This window comes from Eptesicus fuscus, chromosome 6 (genome assembly GCF_027574615.1).
Source record: "Eptesicus fuscus isolate TK198812 chromosome 6, DD_ASM_mEF_20220401, whole genome shotgun sequence".
Classification (NCBI taxonomy): Eukaryota; Metazoa; Chordata; class Mammalia; order Chiroptera; family Vespertilionidae; genus Eptesicus; species Eptesicus fuscus.
The window spans coordinates 48,930,961-48,947,194 of NC_072478.1; positions in this window are offsets into that span (position 1 = coordinate 48,930,961).

The window sequence follows — 16,234 nt, forward strand, 5'->3', positions numbered from 1 at the left end:
GATTGGGAATGCTGTTGCCAGGCAGATATACTATCAGCTCAAATAGAGAAGTGTAGGTGACACATCCATCATCACAGCCTAATGCAGTACTTGCCTCTAGTTGTTAGGTTCTGTGCAAAAATGGAAAACACTATGGACTTGAACCAGTTCATGCAAGAGAATCTGAGTAGACATAATAACTCTGATCGGAATGGTTGGACAATTCTTTGTGTAATTTAAAAAGCAATTAGCATCACAGTGAATTTTTTCCCAGAAAACAGTAAACAAAGTCAGCAATGACGAGTTGACCTTGATGCTTTACTCAAGAGCAATCTGCCTGAAGCTATTTACAGCAGGAATATGTGCTCCTCCTTTGTTGGTTTGGCTCATGCAGCCCTCTTGGGAATGAGCGATTAAACATGGATTTAATACCCAGCCACCCCGTGTCAGTGTGTGGCCTGCGAACAAAGATGCTGACACAACTTCACTCCACCCTAGCAGGGTTTTCCAGTGTGAGGCCAGCTCCCAGGAGGAGAAATATACAAGTTCAAGGAAGGAGAAAGAATATATTTTATGTTTATAACTTTCAAAATCAAATCTAATTTTTAAATATTATGCGCCAACTCAACAACAAACTTTCTTTCTGAAACTAAAATAGTTTAAACTAAAATGGCCATGGGAACATGGGCTTTTATCCATGTTCTTAAAAGGAATCTTCAACAAGGGATCTCACAAATACCGTAAGTGCAGATTATTTGAAATGAACTTTGAACAGGGGAGTTGCCTCTCGACCAAGGTGGAGTGGGTTTTAAACTTCTCAAATATTTTAGAGAAGCACAATTTCTTTAACATTTCTTCTCTTCCCTCTGCACATGCAGACACCGTATATTTCCCATGGATTTTGACTTAAACTTTTGGAAGCTAAAGTTCATGGAATGACATAATTTTCCATGGTTGTCTAAAGAATGATGGCATTCTGTTTTTGTTTTTTTTTCTGTAGCCTCCATAAAAAATGGTTTCTAATTCTTTCTTGTACACATTCTGAAACCTGAATGCTATATATCTGACAACAGATCAATGAAATCTCTGGGAAAGATGTATATATACCCTGAGTTCCTGGGTGATGTGTAAACCAATCACCAGTGATGGGGACGTTTTCTCTCATTTTGGTGCATATGACATTTTAGTATATTTCAGTGAAAATGCTCATCTCTAGCTTCAGCCTTTTATTTTTATTTTATTTTGTAAAAATATATTTTTATTGATTTCAGAGAGGAAAGGAGAAGGAGGTACAAAGATCAATGATGAGAATCACTGATCTGTTCCCTCCTGCATATCCCACACTGGAGATGGAGCCCACAACCATGGCATATGGCCTGGCCTGGAATCGAGCTGTCACCTCCTGGTTCATAGGTCACTGCTCAACCACTGAGCCACACCAGCTGGCCTCTACCTTCAGCCTTTCAAAAGTGGCTCTTTTCTAAATAATAAAGAAGTGGGTATGTAATATTTATATGATTTTTGAAATAGTGCCTGATTATTCCCTTCTTCTTCACAATATGCCTGTTTACATTAAAATCCATAAAAGGAGACTGAGAAACTTTGAAGAATGAGGAAAATAAGCAGAATGTCTGAAAATGGAAGTGCTTTAAAAATAGGAGTAATGAGTTCTTTCCACATGGACAAACAGTGAGGTGATTGCAGGGGGTAGGAGGTGGAAGAGGATATGGGGTGATAAATGGTGATGGGGAAAAATATAAAATAAGATCAAGTGATGAATAAAGTAATAGGAGTAATTCACTGTGTCCAGTGCTACAGAGAGGTGGGATCAAATGAGGACTGACCATTGGGCTGGACCCAATGAGACTGGAAAGATAGAAGCTGACGTTCAGACTGGAAAAATAAAGGTCATTGGATCCTAGTCAGAGCAGATTCAGTGGACTAGACTCCTGGGCACACAGGCCTTGCTAGAATGGCTGAAATAAAATAGAAGGTCTTGTGCACAAGCAAAGAACTTGGCCTTAAACAGAGTAGAATGAATGCATAATGTATTTTTAACAGTCCGAAATGAAATAAATGAATATAAATGTAGGCCAGTTCATGTATGTGGTGGTGGGAAGATGAGGAAATCTATTCAAAGTGATTCTATTTATTTCCCAAGTAAATAAGAGGAAACATCATCATGTGAAAGAGAGAATGAGAAGTGGATGTTGAAAATTTGAAAAGAGAGAATAATAATCATCCCAAAGAATGGAAGGATGAATTGATTAGGGAAATGTAGTCCTGACTAATGCTGAAAGTTGAGTAGAGATTCAGGTGGTGAGAAAGAAGAAAGGCCAAGTTAATGGATTAGTGATGTTTGTGGGAAGGATCAAGGAGTTGTTCCAGTGGATGAATAGAGCAAGCTCACAGGGAAGATAGGAGGTTATAGTTGGGAGACATGAACAAATCAGTAGTAAGTCATTGGGTGGGATTGGAATTAATCGTTTACATGGTTATAGGAATCACCCAGAATGATGACATGAATGTTGATTGGTGAAGAGAAATATCAGAATCTAGTTCTGCAATGAATGAGGGATGGTGACAAAGAGATAGTTGACTTTAACGAAGAGAGAAATAAAGTGATATTGCCTATTAATTTGAGCTTCAAAGTTATGCTGTTGAGGGAAAAGGGAAAGTAAATGTTCTAGAATATACACTAAAGTTCAATGATGATACCTACTCTTGAGGTATCAAAGCCCAGTAATTAATATTATGGACTTGGAATCAGATTAACTTCTGCTACTTAGCAGATGTGGTGACCTTGGGTAAATAACTTAAGTTCTTGGCATCCCACTTTTCTCATTGCTTGTTGGGAATGATATTTGCTATCTCAGAGAATTGTTTTAGGGATTACGTGAGTTTAATAGATGTAAATGCCTAACACATGGTGATTAATCAGTGAGTTTGGATATTACCCACTTTTAACCGGTGGTGAGAAGAGTATTGGAGGGGAAAAGTGTGTCACATCTTGATAGTACTACAGGATAAATTATGTCCCTAGAGAGTAATCTGATTTGGGGTAGGGCAGTAAGATGTTCAGAGAGTATGTTGAGGATGTGGAATATTTTGCTGATAGCCAACTCAGAGCCCATAGAGTCCACTGGTAGGAAGTTTGTGTTCATACTACATGGGGATAAGAATCCTGTGGTAATGGGTGAAATGGAAGTCTTTCATTACTGTGTGTGCTAAATAGCTTTATAACATGTTTGGGAATCCTATCTAATAAAAGAGTAATATGCAAATTAACCATCACTCTGCTACATCCACAAGCCACGCCCATAAGCCACACCCACCAGCCAATCAGGAGCGAATATGCAAATAAACCCAACCAAGAGGCTACAGCCACAGAGAGCAGGAGGGAGGCTTGGATTTCCCCGGCAATGGAGAAAGCCAAGCTTTCCGCCTGCCCTTGCCGGCCTAGGCCTCCACTCAAGGCTAAAAAGTTTCAATGATAGAAGATACATAAATCCAAACAGAAATGGTGGCAGTCACGGAGCTGGAGAGAGCAGGAGGGAGGCTTGGGTTGCCCCCAGCATTGGAGGAAGCCAAGCTTTCCACACACCCTGGCTGGCCCAGGCCTCGGCTTAAGGCTACAAAGTTTCAATTATAGAAGATACATAAATCCAAACAGAAATGGCTGCTGCCACGGAGGGAGCAGAAGGCTTGGCTCTGCTCCAGGCTACAAAGTTTCAATTGTAGAAGATAAATAAACCCCAGATACCAGGGCCTCCGCTTGGGTCACCAGTAGGCGTGGCTGGCCTGCAAACCACAATAGGCCCCTCGCCCAGGCCACCCCATGCCCCAAGGGAACCCCCACCCTGATCTGGGACACCCTTCAGGGCAAACCAGCTGGCCCCCACCCATGCACCAGGCCTCTATTCTATCTAATAAAAGAGTAATATGCAGAGTGATCATCACTGCAACACAAAATATAGCTGCCCCCATGTGGTCCAAGATCCTTCCCCCATGTAGACACAAGATGGCCACCACAAGATGGCCAGCAGGGGAGGGCAGTTGGGAGGGACCAGGCCTGCAAGGGAGGGCAGTTGTGGGCGATCAGGCCAGCAGGGGAGGGCAGTTAGGAGGGACCAGGACTGCAAGGGAGGGCAGTTGGGGGCAATCAAGCCTGCAGGGGAGGGCAGTTAGGGATGACCAAGCCAGCAGAGAAGGGAAGTTGGGGGCAACCAGGCCTGCAGGAAAAGGCAGTTGGGAGGGACCTAGGCCTGCACGGGAGAGCAGTTGGGGGGGACCAGGCCTGCAGGGGAGGGCAGTTAGGGGCAAACAGGTTGGCAGGGGAGCAGTTAGGCATCTATCAGGCTGGCAGGGGAGTGGTTAGGGGGTGATCAGGCTGGCAGGCAGAGTGATCAAGTGGTTAGGGGCAATCAGGAAAGCAGGCAGGCGAGCAGTTGGGAGTCAGCAGTCCTGGATTGTGAGAGGGATATCTGACTGCCCGTTTAGGGATGTCCGACTGCCTGGTGGTATCGGGCCTAAACGGGCAGTTGGACATCCCTCGAGGGGTTCCAGATTGGAGAGCGTGCAGGCTGGGCAGAGGGACCACCACCCCCATGCACGAATTTTGTGCACCAGGCCTCTAGTTCAATCATAATTATCAGAAGTTTTAATTATTATTTAATTACAACCTCCTTCTCAATTTGGCTTTTCAAGCAATTGGTAGACATGGGGTAGACATAGCAGAATATAATGAGCATTTAAAGTTTAAACTGGCTTGAGAGAATGGGTAATTCAGCAACAGGAACCTCTTTCCTCTGTCAAAATGCTGTGCACTGATTTTGATTCACCTGGAAAAAATTAAGTGAGAGAAGCCAAACATGATGAATGTGGAACTATAAATAAACTTAAGCTTAATTTGCCTAAACAAACACAATCATCTAAAACATAAAACAAGATGACTATTGAATTAGGTAGGGATCTGGTGCATTTTATTTAAAAATGCATCCAAATTTGAGTTTTTCAGTTCACTTGTAAGTCTTCAGCTTTTTGTCAATGTATCTTATCATTTAAACACTGCTTTTCTCTCCAGACATTATGTGTGTTCATGCTTATTGTAAGAGAATTTATAATACAAAGTAAAACAGAGTTTTAAGGAATTAGTAAAACAGGTTGTATAACTCTTAGAGGAATGCACTAAGGGAGTACTTACAGAGACAAGTGGAAGTAATCACAGACAAGCAGAAGACATAGAAGATTTGCAAATGAGGAATTGATATATGCAGGTGCCAATTCAGCACAAACTTCCCAATCCCCTATTCTCTGAGGCTTTAGAGTTTTACCCTGGAGATCTTGTTAGTACATTTATGAAAATTTTAGCAGTTCTCTAAATTGCAAACTTTATTACAGGTCATGCTTTTAAACATCCGCATGTTGCACATTTTGTAGGAAGGAAATGAATTGAAACAAGAGGAGCCGAAACCTACATGTTTTGAAAAATTAAAAAAGCAATAAAGAAAGCATGTGCTAGCCATTACAGATGTTTGAACAAATTAGAAGTCCCACTGCTTTTTAGAGATTCTAGGTCAGCACAAATGAAATATCACATTAGGAATAGTATTCCTCTTGAGGAAACTTTGTACTAAACAGCTGACCTGATAACTTACTAGCATACTTTACCATAAGCAATTATTAAATATTTATGGATGTGTGTTACCAGGAATAGAACTGTTTGTGCAAAAACAAGTTTATTGGTACATCATGTTATTATAAATATACTAGAGGCCCGGTGTACAAATTTCGTGCCCTGGGGGGGTCCCCTCAGCCCAGCCTGCACCCTCTCACAGTCAGGGAGCCCTCAGGGGATGTCTGACTGACGGCTTAGTGCCATAGGACACCCTTAGCGCTGCTGCAGATGCAGGAGAGGCTCCATCACCTCCGCTGTGCTTGCCAGCCCGTGGGCCGGGCTTCCAGCATTGAGCGTCTGCCCCCAGGTGGTCAGTGCACATCATAGTGACCGGTTGTTCCACTGTTAGGTCGATTTGCATATTAGCCTTTTATTATATAGGATTACTAATAAAAATTATAAAATTTTAATCTTATTCATAATTATTTTGTTTCTTCCTTTATCTTTTTCTTTCAATGTCAATCTCTCCCACATTTATTTCTTTATCTCTTTTTTTTACATTTGTGCCCTACAATAACATTTTCACTATGTGATAAATAATTATGGGAGAATGAGCCTGGCTGGTGTTTCTCAATATTTAGAGTGTCTGCCATGCACCTAAGGGTCACGGGTTAAATTCCTGATCAAGGGCACATTACCTGGGTTGCAGGTTCGATCTCCAGCACCACTCCTATAGGAAGCAATCAATCAATGTGTCACACTGATTCTCTCTCTCTCTTCTACTCTCTCTAAAAAGCAATGGAGCCCAGCCAGTGTGGCTCAGTGGTTGAGCATTGACCTATGAACCTAGAGGTCATGGTTCAATTCTCCGTCAGAGCACATGTTTGGGTTTCGGGCTCCATCCCCAATGTGGGGCATGCAGGAGGCAGCCGATCAATGATTGTCTCTCATCATTTATGTTTCTATCGCTCTCTCCCTCTCCCTTCCTCTCTGAAATCAATAAAAATATTTTTTAAAATAATAACAAAAAAATTAAAAGCAATGGAAAAAATATCCTTGGGTGAAGATTAACAACAACAAAAAAAGAAAATGAAAATGTCAGTTGTGTTCAAATTTTATAGCAAAACTTGAAGACTGGGCTTGCAGATGACTTAATAAAGAAATTTAAAAATGCCCCCAGAGATGCTTGACTTTTTCTAATATAAACAACTGCATTCAAAATAATGGGAAAAGAATACAGAGAAGTAAGGAAATTGTCCATGTATAGTAACAGCCACACTGATACTAATAAAGAATAGGCCCATACTTTAGTAGATCTACAACTAGAAAAAAAAAAACATGAAACTATTTAACAGGAGATAAAACCTAAGCTCTCATACATTTACAGAGAATTCACTATCTAACTAAACTGCCTAAGACCAAACCCTGTCAAGCATCATTTAAACTTTGGATAGACACTGAGATAAAGTAAAATTGAATAGACAAACCAAAGAGGGTTTGTTTTGAACACTGTTAAAAACAATCTGGAAGAAACTATTAAAAACACAGTGGCATCGGCAGTGTAATTTTGTATCTTCCTGAATGCCCATGTTAAAACATGCAGAGTAACTAGAGAGAAAGATCCAAAATTTCAATAAAGCAAGCTATCCCCTAAATATTAATGGGAGGGAAAACCACTAACAGTTACAAGACCTATATGTTTTCTTATCTGCTCAGGAGAAAGCAAAGGGAAATGATCAGGCATCTGACAAATGATAATAAGTGGAGAATCCTTAATATCTAATGGATAGTCACTGCAATACAAGGGGTTCATTGTGCTAGTGCAGTGGTCGGCAAACTCATTAGTCAACAGAGCCAAATATCAACAGTACAACGATTGAAATTGCTTTTGAGAGCCAAATTTTTTAAACTTAAACTTCTTCTAATGCCACTTCTTCAAAATAGACTCGCCCAGGCCGTGGTATTTAGTGGAAGAGCCACACTCAAGGGGCCAAAGAGCCGCATGTGGCTCACGAGCCGCAGTTTGCCGACCACCGTGCTAGTGGGTAAATGCAGGGCATATTAGCCATAGAGGGACAGGAGCAATCTAGCTTTTAGAACTGGTGACACTGAGCCCCAGACATGCCTTTCAGGGCAGGCCTCCACCCTGAGAGAGGATGGGGACAACAGACACACAAGAAGCAGATGGTCCAGGTAAAGGTAGGAGCAGGTTACAGAGCTGGGGAAGCTCAGAACACAGTACTTTATATTTTTAAACACTTCATAGGTACAACATAAGAGGGAGATTTGTGAAGCTGGAAAAACCATGTGGCCAAACTTTCTTTTAAAGTTCAGAAAAAAGAAACTGACATAAAGGAAACAACAGAGAATATTAAAAAAATCAAAGAAAAAGCTCAATTTAAATCACTGTAATAGAAAAAATGTTTAAAGGAGTATTACTTTCTTAGAGAAAATAACAGTTTCAAAAAGACAATCCCCTGAAACAATTCCAAACAAGCTGAGGTGCTCAACAAAGATACAAGATATGAAAAAGCAAGATAAATCAGAATTACAAAGTCAAACTGAGATAATAAAACTAAAGAAAAAATGAAATTTAGAAATTAAGAATGCAGAAGAAACAGATCAAATAAAAATGTAAAAAAAATAGAAAGTAAAAAGAAAAACTTTTAAAACTTAAAGTAAAGCAAGTCATACAAAAAATTCAAAAAGTGACAAGTATTGGAATTAGTCAAAGAAGATCCAAGATCTAGAGAAAGGTGATCTCTAAAGAAGACAACCAACATAAATTATCCTATATAATAAAAGCAAATTGTCCCCTCGACCAGGAGGTCATCTGGGAGTTTGACCAGGGGGCAGGGCCATTTGGGGGAAGGGAGGGAGGCCCCAGCTGTAGCAGGTGGCCTGGGGAAGGGAGGGAGTACCCAGTCAGCAGCCAGCAGCCGGCAGCTACTAGGGACCCTACCAATTTACAAATTTCATGCACTGGGCCTCTAGTAAAATAAATAAAAATCTAAAAATATTCATTAGGAGGAGAAAATCTGTCCTGAAAAAATAAAGGAAGAAAATATTTGAAACAACATATTAAATGAGCATATGGAAAAACTAATACCAAGACTTCAGCTAGTAAAATTAGAAGACATCAAAGAGAAAGCAAAAAAAAAAAAAAAAAAAATCCTTTGAGTGTCTAAGTGAAAAGTATATGTGATATGTCTTAAAAAATGTAAAAATTACATCAGACTTTTCAACAATACCTTGTGACATAATAATGGAGTAATATATTTCGAATTCTCAAGCAAACAGCCTGCTTGTTCAGTCATTTGGTCATCCCTCACTAACCCCCCTGCCGGCCTGGTCACCCCACGCAGCCTGCTTGTTCAGTCTTTTGGTCATCCCTCACTAACTCCCCTGCCAGCCTGGTTGTAGGCAGCCATCTTGTGAGGGCATGAAGGTTAATTTGCATATTACCTCTTTATTATATAGGATTAATGTATGTAAGCAAAATGATAGAACTGGTATATCACCATTTTTAATCCTCCAACAAATTAATGGTACTAGGCTTTGAGAAACAATGGCAGCTAACATCAAAAAAGTATGAAAAACAGCCACTAGGTGCCTCCTGCTGAGAGAACACAACAGCACCAATAGTCTCACCCAAGGGTAGTGTGCATGTCTATTTAAGCCTCTGAGTCCAGCTATATTTGCAGGAAATACGGAGGACAGAGGAACACGCTAAATTGCACCATTAGTATACAGTTGACAAAATCTATGACCAAGATGTTAATAAAAAGGGAAACTTTGTGTGGTGGTGTTGATAGAGTATATGGGAAATCTACTTTTCATTCAATTTTTCTGTAAATCTAAAACTGCTCTAAAAACTCAGGCGGCTTTCATTGGGTTGGAGCACAGAGAAGGACTCCTGAGGTTGCTGGAATTTTACCAGAAAGTTTCACTTTCTGCATCTAAAAGTACATAATTTAGATTACAACAGTATTCACCTTATAATAATTTACCAGGGTATATGTTTGGTGCAATTTTCTTTCTTCTTAATATCGGGTTTATTAAAATATAATATATAGCATATATGTATAAATATTTAATTACCATAGTAAATTCATCCCCTTGAGATATAAAGTTCACTGAGTTGACTAATATAAAAGTCCTGAAACCACCATTTCATTGTGATATAAAACAGTGTTATCACCCCCCAAAATTCTTTTGTGTGCCATTGCTGTTGGTCCTCCCTGCCCAGCACCTGGCAAACACTAATTGGTTTGTTCAACATCTCTATGGTTGAATCTGGCTTGAATCAGTCATTCAGTGAAATGCATTGGAGATTCATCTATCTTGTTGCATGTATCAGTACTTCATGTTTTTTATCTCTGAGAAGTATTCCATTGTTTATCCATTCACCTTCTGGTGGAAGACTGTTTTCAGTTTTTGGTGATTATGAGAAAAGCTGCTGAAATGTGATTTCCTGTTTATTTTTTAATTTGTATACAAAAAGTAAAACAAACAAAAAAATCTAAAACAAATCTGATTATCTCACTCACCTTATACTGCTAAATTATATACTTTTAGATGCAGAAAAACAAATCTCTTTACAGAAAGATCATGTTGAAACATTGCTCAAAATATGGCCATCTTAAAAAATATATGTGAATTCTATTTTTCTATATAATTGTGGGGGTAAAGGATAAAAAGATGAAAATCTGAAAGAACAAAAGTGAAATGAAGTAGCTACTATATATGTACACATCGATTACTTTACCCACATAATTATTAAATGTGCAATGTGTATGCATCTTCTAATTTGATCACTTCTGTTATTCTTACACAGATGTTATGACCTGAATGTTTGTGTCCCCTCAAGTTCATATTTTTGTCTTAGGAAGTTAAGTCTTTTGGGAGGTAATTAGAACTAGGTGAGATCATAAAGGTGGAGCCGTCATGAATGGGATTAGTGCCCTTATAAGAGTCATGAGAGACCTTGCTTCCTCTTTCTGCTCCCCACTGTGCAAGGATAAAAGGAAAAGTTGGCAGCCTGCAGCCTGGAAGAGGGCTTGCTCCAGACCCAGCCCGGCTGACACCCTGTGCTTGGACTTCCAGCCCCCGGAACTGTGAGAGATAAACGTCTTCTGTTTATAACACTCCGGTCTGTAGCACTTGGTTACAGCAGCCTGCACTGACAAAGACAACAGATGAGGAAACTGAGACACAGCAAGGTTAACTATTGATAGTGTGTCAGTAAATGGCAGAAACAAAGTTTGGATCCAGGCAGTTTGTCTTCAGACCCAAAGTTCTGGAATAGTTACCATGCTACTTCTCTATGATCCAAATACATGAAGGGTGACATTGGAATGAACACCAAATTCCATCATTCTGCTTAGATATGTATTTTCCATACCATTTGGTCAGAGATACTGCCATTCTTTTGATACAGAGTCCTTGGCACCAACCCAAACAGGCAGGAGGAATTCCTTAGTAGAGCTTTTGTGAGCAATTGGTGAAGACCATCTGACAAATGTTATCTTAGAACATAACGGTTGTTCTATTTAATTATTAAATTGTAATCATGGAAAACACATCTGATCGCAAGGAAGAAAAATATTTGAGGGAAAAGAATTACACAGGCTCATTATGATCAAACTAGAGGCCCGGTGCACAAAATGTGTGCATGGGTAGGGTCCCTAGGCCTGGCCGGTCATCAGGGCCAATCTGTGAGGCAACCAGTAGAGTGATCGGGAGGGCCCCCACTGGCATCTGCCTTGACTGGCCTGGTGCCACCCACTCGCCAGCCGGTGGTTACCTTTCTCTGCTTGGCTGTCCTGGGGCCTGCGGGCTGGGGGCAGCTCCTGCATTGAGCGTCTGCCCCCTAGTGCGTGTCATAGTGATCGGTTGTTCCACAGGTCATTCTGTCATTTGGTCAATTTGCATATGAGGTGTTTATTATATAGGATAAGTAAATTATTAAGAAAATATACACTTTCCCTACAACAGAGAAATTTGCTACTTGTTTTTCCTGCCTAGTTCTCATTTATCATTTGGTGTATAGTTGGAGTGGAAACTTCTGTGAATTTTCAAGTCAGCAGAGCCCAATATGGGGAGTTAGGTGTACTTTGGAGGCAGCGATGGGGCATAGTTCTGGTGCTGAGGTTTACCTCTGGGACACTGAAAGATATCGGATACCCACTGTATATGTATACCTCAATGAAACCAGATTTAGAGAGAAGAAATTTAGACACAATATTCTCCTTGAATCATATTCGTTTTCTGTAGGTATTTCTAGAAATGTTTAAACTTGGGTGAAACAGATATGGCCAAGTTTCCTCAGATTGTGTAATCTTATGGCCTGTTTACATGATAACCTGGCCAGTGGTTTATCTCTGATGGTTGACTGAGACAGTTACAATAGATGAAAATATCCAATTGGTTTCTGGTGAGTCCTGGAGCATTGTGGGAATGTGGGCTATGGAACAGAGTCTAGAAGGCAGGGCAAAGTTCTGCGCGAGGTCTTTCCCACAGAGAGGAGTACTCATGGTCAGCAGTCGGCATCCTAGGGCTGTCTGCCATTCCAGGGCTTTTAAATGAGTGCTTAGCTCACAGCCTCTGACACCATTTCCTTAGGTTCTCTTTCTCTTTCTTCAGTGATCAGCTGTCTTCACTTGGCAGGAAGTCTGAGTCCACACAAAGTGATTATGGAAATCACTAGTTATTTTAATGTCAGCAATAAACAGTCATTCAAACTCTGCTCTTTCTCACAAATGTAAACACTCCGTTAGATAGCTGTAAGGTCAGGCAGGAAAATGAAGCTGAGCTTTTTACATCTCTGTAGCCCAGGTCCTTGTCTTTCTCCTCGGTGTGATCCAGGTCCTTTAGAATTGATGCTCATAAAGGAAAATATCAACCCTTGTCTTATAGTTCTTACACACTAGATGGCAGCATTGCTCTTTATCTTCCAAAGAAAGGGACTCTTTGCCTCTTCTTTCAAACAGAACAGTCTCCAGACAGAACATCTTGCCCTCACAGAATCTTACTGAGACAGTGCTTGCCATGTACTCTCTGGTTTGCTATGATAATATGGCTCCTGTTGTTTAAAGTTATATGATTACTACTCTTCTTATCTAAACAGCAATATTTTTATAGAAAAATTATAAAGGCAAAAAAGAGAGTATCTGTCAAGGCCTTGTTAATATTAATATTATGGAATGTTATTAACACTAATCAGCTTCAAATATAGCTAAGAATGCCAAGCACCTTTGAAAACTTGAAGAGCAGATTTAATATAAGTAACAGAATTCAGGAAAGCATTGTACATGTGTATCAAATATATTTATATACATAGCCTACCTAATAATAGAGTAATATGCAAATTGACCGTACCTTCACTACAAGCCATGCCCACCAACCACGCCCACCAGGAAACCCTTGCAGAGACCTTGGGGTGTGGCGGAGCCCAAGGCCGGAGGCTTTCCCGGCCTTGGGCACCAGCGGGGAGCCTGCATGGATCGCAGGCAACCACGGGGGTCGGCTCCTATGATCCGTAGCAGGGAGGCTGGGGTGCAGCAGAGCCAAGGCCGCTGCCCGGGACCAAGCCCCGACCCTGAAAGAAGGCAGAAGGCGGTGGCCACAGCCAAGGGCTGGGTCCCCGGTGCTGGCAGAAAACTGGTGCAGGCAGCCAGGTGAATGAAGGTCTATTGCACTAATCTTCATGCAAACGGGCTGCTAGTATATATATATTCCATTTATACTATGCATTGTGTGTCAGATATATGTGTGTGTGTATATATATATAATTTAAACTATGGATCTTTAAGAAACCTTAGAGAATAAAAATCTATATTTAAGCATTTTGTTTTCAGCAGAAAGCAAAAGCAACACCAGAATATCTTGGAACAAAATTTGCCAATACCTTTGTATCTGAAGCCACATGATCACTCTTGATTGGCAGGTCCAGCCTTCATATCAGCATGACTTGATCAGGGGGCTAAATTTATCCTCAGTATTTGTCATCTACTTGAGTGTATATACACTCGTGTACATCTCACAGGCACCATGATTCAATGACTACCAGAGAGGCTTAGACCCTTCAGTTCAGTTCATGCTCTTGTGCTTGTATGTAGGCAGTTGTATAAAAAGAAGCAAGTGTGAAACCTCCCGTATGGCCTAATATGTTAGTTTTCATCTTTCTCCCATAAGCACTGTTGTTAATTCTAGCTCTTAGTGTGTGTTACATAATTTAAGTTAGGAAATATCATATTTTATGTGGTGTGAAATAATTTACCTTAACTTAAAAGAAAATTTTTAAAAATTGACAATCATTGAGGTTGATAAAGCACAAGAAAAATCAAAGTCATACAATTCAGGCATCTACTGTTAACCACAGTAACAACTGCTTAGTAATTTAGATTCATTTGTCAAAAATGCATAAAAAGTCACTCAAAGGCAAGAAAATATTATGGTACCAAATTTTAATTCATTATCCTATAAGCATCACTAGTAAAAAGTTATTTTAAAAAAGAATTCAGGAATTAACTTATAGTGAAATATTTATGTAGAGAAACAGATATACCAACAAATGTATTTCTAATATTTAAACAGTCATGGGGAAATAGTATTGAAAAACTTTTTATAAAGTATTTTATATTTTTCTACTTCTCTTCCTTTTCTGAACCATAAAATCCATGTCATGCATATTACAAAAATGTTTTTTCACATATCCAGTAATAAAATAGTCACTCATTCTAAGTAAAAGCAGACTGCTTGCATCATTTACTTTTACACTGTTAGCTAATTGAATGCAAAAACAAATGGAAAATTATTTAACAGTTTTAGATCAGAGTTTTTTGGGTGGTGAGGGCCTTTCGTTCTTTTCTATTTCTACTTGAGCACATTTATCATTTTGCATAGGGAAACACACTTATACTGTATCAGTTATTTACCACGGGCGTTTGAAGATCTGAGTGAGTTGTATTTCTGATTCTGTCTATAGTATTTTTCTTCACTCATGGTGTTGGGTTCAGAATGAGCCACCCAGGATGTGTCTCTATGGCATGCAGATTATTTTGCGCTAAAGGTAACTGAGACCCAGTGGGCTCAAGAGAAACTTCTGCCTCCCCATCTTAACTATCTAGAAGAATTTAAATCAGAAGCCTGGCCCACAACAAGAGTTATCACCAGAACTGACTTTTTACCTATTTATGTAGCAGGGAAACTACAAAATATCTGCCCTTCTTATCTTCCTGCAATGACCTTTGACGCCCCCACGGTGCATTACGTTCGCCCTGGCTCGGAGTGTCATATACATACCCCTGTTTCCTCTCTGTCTCCGAACCTCTTGAGCATGTGGAGCCCTGCCCTCACTTGGGAGCTGTCTGTGAAGGCCCACAGCCTCCGCCCCTCCCCAGCAATGCCTCAACCCTTCTCCCCTCCATGCCTCAATCCTCTCTGCCCCCCAATGTCTCAACCCCCTCTCCACCACCCCCAGGCCGGGACAGACTAAATGTGTGGTAAATGTATGGATTTAGCTGTCCTGGCGTGCAGGTGTGGAGCCACACACTGAGGAAAACATTGTCTCTGTGGCCAGGACCTGCCCCAATGGGGGAGCAGGAAAGTCAGCTCTGGTTCCAAGCTGCCCCCTGTGGCCAGGACCTGCCCCTTGTTGGGAGCCAGCTGCCAAGTCCAGTTGAATGTCCAAGGAGCTACCATGGAAAGGGCAGGGTGGCCACAGCCCCTGTGTGCTGTTTGCCCATCCCTGGAAACGTGTGTGCCCAGTGCCCCGAATCCTACCCTATTTCTGTGTTGTTCTGGCTCTTGGGGGTGGGAGAGCCAGGGCTGTTCAGGATTCTGCTTTTAATTTATTCAAAGTGAAAAATGAAGCCAGAAAAAGCCTTGCGGGACAGAAGCTGGTGGCAGTCCCCAGGTCCTGATGTTGGGAGCATAAAGGTGTTGGAAGGCTGCCAGGAGGAGGCCCCTGCCACCCTGTCACTCTGGCTTTTGCTAAAGGTCAAGAGGGCAGGATCCCGCTGAGGACACAGAGCCCCTGCCCTAGGGATTTCCTAGGCCACAGCAGCATCAGGGTTTCCTTTCCAGGTCCTGGGGGCCCTGGGGAAGGACAGGGCGGGGCCCAGTCAGGCCCCTGTCGCTGTTACATCCCTCAGGGGCTGTTCTTGTAACCATTGACTTTACCCCTCCCCTTCTGTAGACAAGAGTTTTCCAAAGAAGTGGTTGCCAGTGGCTTCACAGAAACCCGTTTCTGTGAGGTGTCTGCACCCTTTCCAGTTTGCCAAGCCCATTGGCTCAGGAAGCGCCTCTCCCTGCTGTTACTATCCCAGAGAGGAAGTCAGGACCCCAAACCGCTCCTCTCAGCTGCACCCAGCACGGTCTCCCCTAAAGCCCCTTCCCCGGGGTCTTTCTCATTAACGACTTGGTTAGGGCTGGATGAACATTTGTTGGGTGCATGAGCATGAATGATCAAAGGAGAGGTTTACGTGGCACCCCTAGGAGGCCAAGCAGGGCATGCAGGCGCTGCCTCCAAAGAAATGTGATTGAGAGGTTGCTGCTCTAATGGGGAAGGTGGGATCCCCACTCTCACTCATTCACTCACCCACCATCTGCTCATCAGTGATGCTAGTGCCTCAA